Source organism: Aristolochia californica, unplaced genomic scaffold (genome assembly GCF_029961685.1).
Source record: "Aristolochia californica isolate CCGP_79_NKW_82.1479 unplaced genomic scaffold, dmAriCali1.0.hap1 SCAF_13, whole genome shotgun sequence".
Classification (NCBI taxonomy): domain Eukaryota; kingdom Viridiplantae; phylum Streptophyta; class Magnoliopsida; order Piperales; family Aristolochiaceae; genus Aristolochia; species Aristolochia californica.
The window spans coordinates 23140268-23147368 of record NW_027181804.1 but is presented as its reverse complement, the minus strand read 5'-3'; the positions used below and the strand labels follow the sequence as shown (position 1 = coordinate 23147368).

General features: G+C 42.0%; 1 non-coding gene across 1 annotated transcript; it reads left to right on the top strand.

Annotated features, from left to right (window-relative positions):
- The first annotated feature begins 6698 nt into the window (after positions 1-6698).
- On the top strand, positions 6699-6805 carry LOC137949148 (small nucleolar RNA R71). Its single transcript, XR_011111720.1, has one exon. It is a non-coding gene; the product is annotated as a small nucleolar RNA R71 (small nucleolar RNA).
- Positions 6806-7101: the final 296 nt, after the last annotated feature.

Below are 7101 nucleotides of genomic sequence, written 5' to 3'. Positions count from 1 at the left end.
TTTTAACTCTACTAAAGTTAACCACATACTAAGAGGAGTAATTTGAAAACCACGAACAAAAATCAAAAGAAAATCATTGCTAAGACATAAAAGAGTCGTTCCCCCCCCCCCCACCCAAACCTAAACCTGACATTGTCCTCAATGGGGAAAAGTTAAAATACCAGAACGACTACAAAAAGGAATAACATCTAAAGAATAATAAAACTCATGGAAACCACATGCTCCATTGGCACACAAGAAGTAAAGCAAAGCCAAAACGGTGCGAGGAAAAGAGATATCAGCAAACACCCCCAAACCTAGAGCATGACACATCATCAAACGAACCAACTAACAATCACTAAAATATCTGCTTTACTAGACAGTTTATTGTTGGCTTTAACGTCGGTTCTGGTGCCAGTCTTCTCGTCTAGTAGCTACTACTCCAGTTGACTCACAACTTAGCTAGTTATACCCTAGCAGAGTAAGGGTTAAGCTCCCTCAGAGCTCCTAAATCCATAGGTGGGACCATATGTGTTTGGTCATCAACAATATTACTGAAGAGTCAATAAAGACCCCCAGGAATGATACATAGTCTCCCTCGAAGAAGGTTTACTCGTATCAGTTGTACCCATAGGTAATCATCCGTAGATGAAACCGCTATCCCACATCACACTTTGAAGAAATCTCCGTGTGACTGGCCACTGAAGGCAGCAGGAATCACGCGCTGAACACAAGTCCTTGAGTTACTCACCATAAGGTTTTCATTCAATACTTCAAGATCGAACTGGTCAATCCCAGAATGGTTGTTTGAGTACAGACCTCTCAAACTAGGGACCAAAAGTCTGGTCATCGACTACCGGAACCATTTATGAACTCAGCCGCCAAGAGAGTACCCCGAGTCCATGACGGGGCCGGCATCGTCGGGGGACCTCCAATCAATCAAGACCAGAGTACACCCAAGGTTATCCCAATAAGAATGAATAAACCAAAAATAAAAACTGTAATGTACAAAGGGATAGAAACGTGGGGATTGCCCACAATGTGCTAAGTTTATAGTCATAAGCAAGACTCTGACGCAGTCAAGATGAAAGGACAGGTTCCTCCAAGAAAATCACCATCACCTCCTCCGGTGTGGGGACATTTTTACGATACGGTTTGAGCCTCTGACTGTTAACTTTGAAGACCGACCCGTCTCCATGATTGTGGATCTCAATAGCGCCATGGGAAAACACTTGTGTAACCTCAAATGGACCGGACCACCTGGATCTCAGCTTCCCTGGAAACAAATGCAATCGTGAGTTATGAAGTAAACCATTCTGCCCAACAGTAAAAGACTTGTGAAAAATAGATTTATCATGTAAAAGCTTTGTTCGCTCCTTATACAGCTTGGCATTCTCATAAGCATCATGACGTATCTCCTCCAACACATTCAATTGCAATTTTCTCTCCTCACCCGCTTGAGTCAAATCAAAATTCAAAGCCTTAATGGCCCAATAAGCTCTATGCTCAAGCTCAACAGGTAGATGACATGTTTTGCCAAACACTAGGCGAAATGGAGACTTCCCAATAGGAGTCTTATAAGCGGTTCGATAGGCCTATAAAGCATCGTCCAATCGAGTGGACCAATCTTTCCTATCAAAGCGAACCGACTTCTCCAAAATTCGTTTGATCTCCCTATAAGAGATTTCCACTTGACCACAAGTTTGCGGGTGGTACGGAGTGGACACCCGATGAGTGATGGAGTATTTCTTCAACAAGGTCTCAAATGCTCTGTTACAAAAATGAGATCCCCCATCACTGATGATCGCTCTCAGGGTGCCAAACCAATTAAAGATGTTTTCTTTTAAAAACTTTACCACCACTTTGTGATCATTTGTCTTACATGCAATAGCTTCAATCCATCTAGAGATATATTCAACAGCAACAATGATGTATTGATAGCCGAATGAGACAGGAAAAGGACCCATGAAGTCAATACCCCACACATCAAACAATTCAACAATAAGAACGGGGTTAAGAGGCATCATGTTCTTCCTAGACAAACAACTAGTCCGTTGGCATCTATCACACACACGACAAAACTCATGGGCATCTCTAAATAATAAAGGCCAATAAAAACCACATTCAATGACTTTAGCTGCGGTCTTTCTAGCACCAAAATGTCCACCACATGAGTGGGAATGACAAAATTCAAGAATGTTGGCAAAGTCTTGCTCAGGTACACAATGCCTAATGACTTGGTCAGGACACACATTGAACAAATAAGGGTCATCCCAAAAAAAAATGTTTGACTTGGGAAAAGAATTTCAACTGATCTTGTTTACTCCAATAATCAGGAATCTTACGAGTTATAAGATAGTTGACTATGTCAGCAAACCAAGGCAACTGGGATACTTGGAGAAGTTGTTCATCAGGGAAGGAATCATTTAAAGGAAGGGATCCTTCCTGAGGTGCTACACAGATCCTAGATAGATGATCAGCAACAACATTCTCACAACCCTTCTTATCTCGAATCTCAAGGTCAAATTCTTGCAATTGCAAGATCCATCTGATCAAACGGGGTTTAGTGTCCTTGATGGATAATAAGTACTTCAAAGCAGAATGATCAGTGAACACTATAACCTTTGACCCTAACAGATATGATCTGAATTTGTTCAAGGCAAACACAACAGCTAGCAACTCCTTCTCAGTGGTAGTGTAATTCAATTGAACAACATGAAGAGTGCGGCTAGCATACTGAATGACACAAGAAATTTTATCCGTCTTTTACCCCAAAATAGCCCCCAATGCATAATTAAAGGCATCACACATCAACTCAAAAGGCAAAGACCAAGTAGGGGGTTGGACAATGGGTGCAGTGGACAAACATTTCTTCAGTGTCTCAAAAGCATGAATACAAGCATCATCAAAGGCAAAAGCAACATCTTGAGCAAGCAAATTCGTCTAAGGACGAGAAATTTTGCTAAAGTCCTTAATGAAGCGCCTATAGAACCCAGCATGGCCAAGGAAAGAATGCAACCCCTTCACAGAAGTAGGTGGTGGCAGATTGGCAATTAGGTCAACCTTGGCTTTGTCCAATTCTACACCCCGCTCAGACACTACATGTCCTAAAACAATTCCTTCTTTTATCATGAAGAGGCATTTCTCCCAATTCAAGACTAAATTGGACTTAATGCAACGGGACAATACAAGTGAAAGATTGTGCAAACATGTCACAAAACTAGAGCCAAACACATAAAAGCCATCCATAAAGATCTCTAAAAAGTCACCAATCATGTCAGAAAAGATACTCATCATGCACCGTTGGAAGCAAGGCATAAACCATAAGGCATGCGACTGTAAGCATAGGTGCCAAACGGACACGTGAATGTGGTCTTTTCCTGGTCTTCTGGAGCAATGGGAATTTGATTGTAGCCGGAGTATCCATCTAAGAAGCAATAAAAATTGTGGTCGGCCAATCACTCTAGCACCTGATCAATGAAAGGTAGAGGGAAGTGATCCATCCTAGTGGCGGGATTAAGTTTTCTATAGTCAATGTAGACACGCCACTTGGTTGTAGTTCTTGTGGGAATCAATTCACCACTCTCATTTTTCATTATCGTTATCCCCCTTTTCTTAGGGACAACTTGAATTGGACTCACCCAGGTGCTATCAGAAATAGGGTAAATGATTCATGTCACAAGCAACTTGATGACTTATTCTCTCACAACCTCCAGCATATGGGGATTTAACCTACGTTGCATCTCACGTGAGGCTTTAATCCCCTCCTCCAAATGAATACGATACATGCATATGGAGGGGCTAATCCCTTTTAAGGCATCAAGAGTCCACCCCAATGCCTCTCTGTGTGCTTGTAAAATTTCAGTCAATTGTTCCTCCTGCTCAGTACTCAAATCAGAGGCAATAATGACTGGCAATGAGTTCATGGTCCCCAAGAATGCATACTTCAACGTGGGAGGAAGTGGCTTAAGATCTAGCTTGGAAGTTTCAAGAGGTTTGTCCATGTCAAGATGAAGATCCTGTACATGATCAGTTGTGACAACCTCATAAGCTTCCTCCAACAGAGGTACAGAACTGAGTAAAGAGTCAACCTCTCGAAAATATGTTTCCTCATCAAAATAGTCCATGTCTAAAGTTGTTATGTAAGACTCAAAAGATTCAATAGTGGATTCGTCATTAAGCATAACAGTCTCTATCTTAAATGCAGGACTCTGTTATGAACTCAATAAGACTGAGTCATCTACTTTACTTTTATTATTTATGTTGCTTTTAATTTCGAATTTTATTGATTTGTAATAAGACTTAAAGGTAGAGGTAGAATTGGGTTTTATAACCCTAACCTTTGTTGATGTTAATTACCCTATTTAAGGGGTAAAGATGGGGAAATAAAGCAAGTTCGGAATTAGCATAAACTAGGGTAATTTAGGTTCCTTCTAGGCTCTCTATTCTAGGGTTCTTGGTGTGAACTCTCTTGGGGGTTTGCTGCATCCATTGGGGAGTCTTTGAGGAGATCTTGGAAGGAAAAGGAAGAGGAATTACCTTTCTCTTTCCAGCTGCAAGAGAAGGTCATCTCTTCCACGAAAATTCCAGAAAAGGAGAGGTCTTGACGTGAGTCTACCCAGTAAGGAGGATGGGTTCTTGTTGCTGGTTGGGAGTTCCGAATTCTGGGCAGAGGAGTTCCGAATTTTGGGTTGAAGAGGACTTCCGAATCTGAGCTGAGGAGGAGTTCCGAATTCTGGGCAGAGGAGTTCCGAATTTGGTGCTAAGGAGTTCCGAATTCTAGGCAGAGGAGTTCCGAATTTTGGGCTAAAGAGGAGTTCTGAATCTGAGCTGAGGAGGAGTTCCGAATTCATTCAAAGAGGTAACTTGAGATTCTATTTTCTTAAGTACAGCAGGTTAGAATTCTGTTTTAATTTACCTGCGTGATTAGCGGTTAAATCCATATGTTAGACAAAAGGGATTATGTTTTCAACTTACCTGCATGAACAGTGGTTGGAGACGAGATTCTTGGTTCCTTATAGTGTTTAAAAACCTTGTAACGTGCTGGATTCACCAGTATCTCGCCGTTACTAGATCCATGGCTAGGGACCATAACAGACTCAGATCATCAGACTCAAGTGGATGGTGCTCGGCGTTAAACACATTCAACGAGACCTTAAAATTTTCAAAAGATAGCTCCAACTCACCACTTTTACAATGAATGACAGCATTAGATGTTGCTAAGAAGGGACGTCCTAGGATGACAGGAATTTGGTTGGTCACATTGACTATTGGTTCTGTATCAAGAACAATGAAATCAACTGGGAACAGAAATTTGTCTACTTTTATCAAAACATCTTCAACTATTCCTCGTGGTATCTTGACAGAACGGTCAGCTAGTTGAAGTGTGATGGGGGTAGGTTTCAATTCCCCCAAACCTAATTATTGGTACACAAAGAAAGAAAGCAAATTCACACTTGCCTCTAAGTCAAGAAGAGCTCTCTGGATGGTATGTTCACCAATGACACATGAAATTGTGGGGCATCCAGGATCTTTAACTTTAGGAGGAGTGTTGTGCTTCAGAATTGAGCTTACATTCTCAGTAAGAAAGACCTTTTTTGTTAACATGATGTTTTCTCTTCTGTGTACAAAGGTCTTTCAAAAATCAGGCATAAGCAGGGACTTGCCTAATAGCATCAAGAAGTAGAATGTTAATGTGAACCTTACTACATAGTTCCAACATTTCATGCATGCTATCTCCTTTCCTAGGTGGGCCCGATAACCTCTGCAGATAAGGAGCTGGTGGGACTTGGTTAGGGATCTGCCTCACTGTTTGTGAAGAACTTGGAGGTTCTTCACTCAATGATGTGTCCCCATTGTCATCCTTTGACTCCTTAGACTTAGTGGTCCCTACCCCACTGTTCAACTCATGACCACTCCTAAGGGTGGTTATGGCTTTGGCTTGCTCGTGGTGGGGATTGGAATTCGACCCACTCTCATAAGTGCTTTTGGGGGTAGGAATGGTTTGGCTTGGGAGTCTATTTTGTGCCTATTCACTCATGTGGCTGGCCAACTGACTCACTTGCATTTCAAATTTAGCAATGGAGTACTGTGTATTCTGCATGAATAATTGAAGTGTATCTTCAAGTGAAGGTTTTTGTGGAATCAATGGCTGTTGAGTGAAGTGTGGGCGCGGAGCTTGGTGTTCAGTAAACCCTGGAGGACCCCCAACCTGTGGGCCCTTGGACCATGAGAAATTTGGGTGCCTAGCCCAACCCGGATTATATGTTTCCGAAAAAGGATCGTTCCGGTTTGGTCTATAAAAATTCTGGACTGCATTCAAGTCCTCAATGAGCTCCGGGTAGGATGAACTAGATTGACACATTTGCGTGGTATGAGATGAACTAGAGCATATGGCACAAACAATAGATGGGTTAGGAGCAGGTGAACTCTTGGACACCATAAGGGCATCAATCTTTCTGGTCAACCCCTCAATCTTGGCCATGAGCATGGGTGTTTCACTAACCTCGTAGAGACCCCCTCTTTTGGCTTCGTGGGATCTCCTATCAACATTAAATGATGAACCCCATTATTGAGATTGATCACTCAACGTTTCAAAGAAGTCCCACGCCTCAGTAGCACTCTTACCCATCAAACTCCCACCACTCATTGTATCTACCATGGATCTAACCTGGGGTGTAAGACCTTGATAAAAGTATTGCACTAAATGTCATTTCTCAAACCCATGATGCGGACACCTACGGATCAAATCCTTCCATTTCTCCCAAGCCTCATAAAAGTGTTCACCCTCCTACTACATAAAGTTGGAGATTTCTCTCCTGAGGGTTGTAGTTCTCTGATTGGGAAAGTACTTAGACAAAAATTTCATGACTAATGTGTCCCATGAAGTAATGTTGCCCACCTCTAAGGAATTAAGCCAAGACTTGGCCTTATCCTTAAGTGAAAATGGAAAAAGTCTTAACCGGATAGAGTCATCTGAGAAATTCTGGAATTTGAAAGTCGCACAGATATCTAAGAATTCCTTGATGTGGTGATAAGGGTCCTCCTTCTCCAACCCATAGAATGTAGGGAGGAGTTGGATCACACCCAATTTCAACTCATAACTGGCAGCAGCAGTCGGTG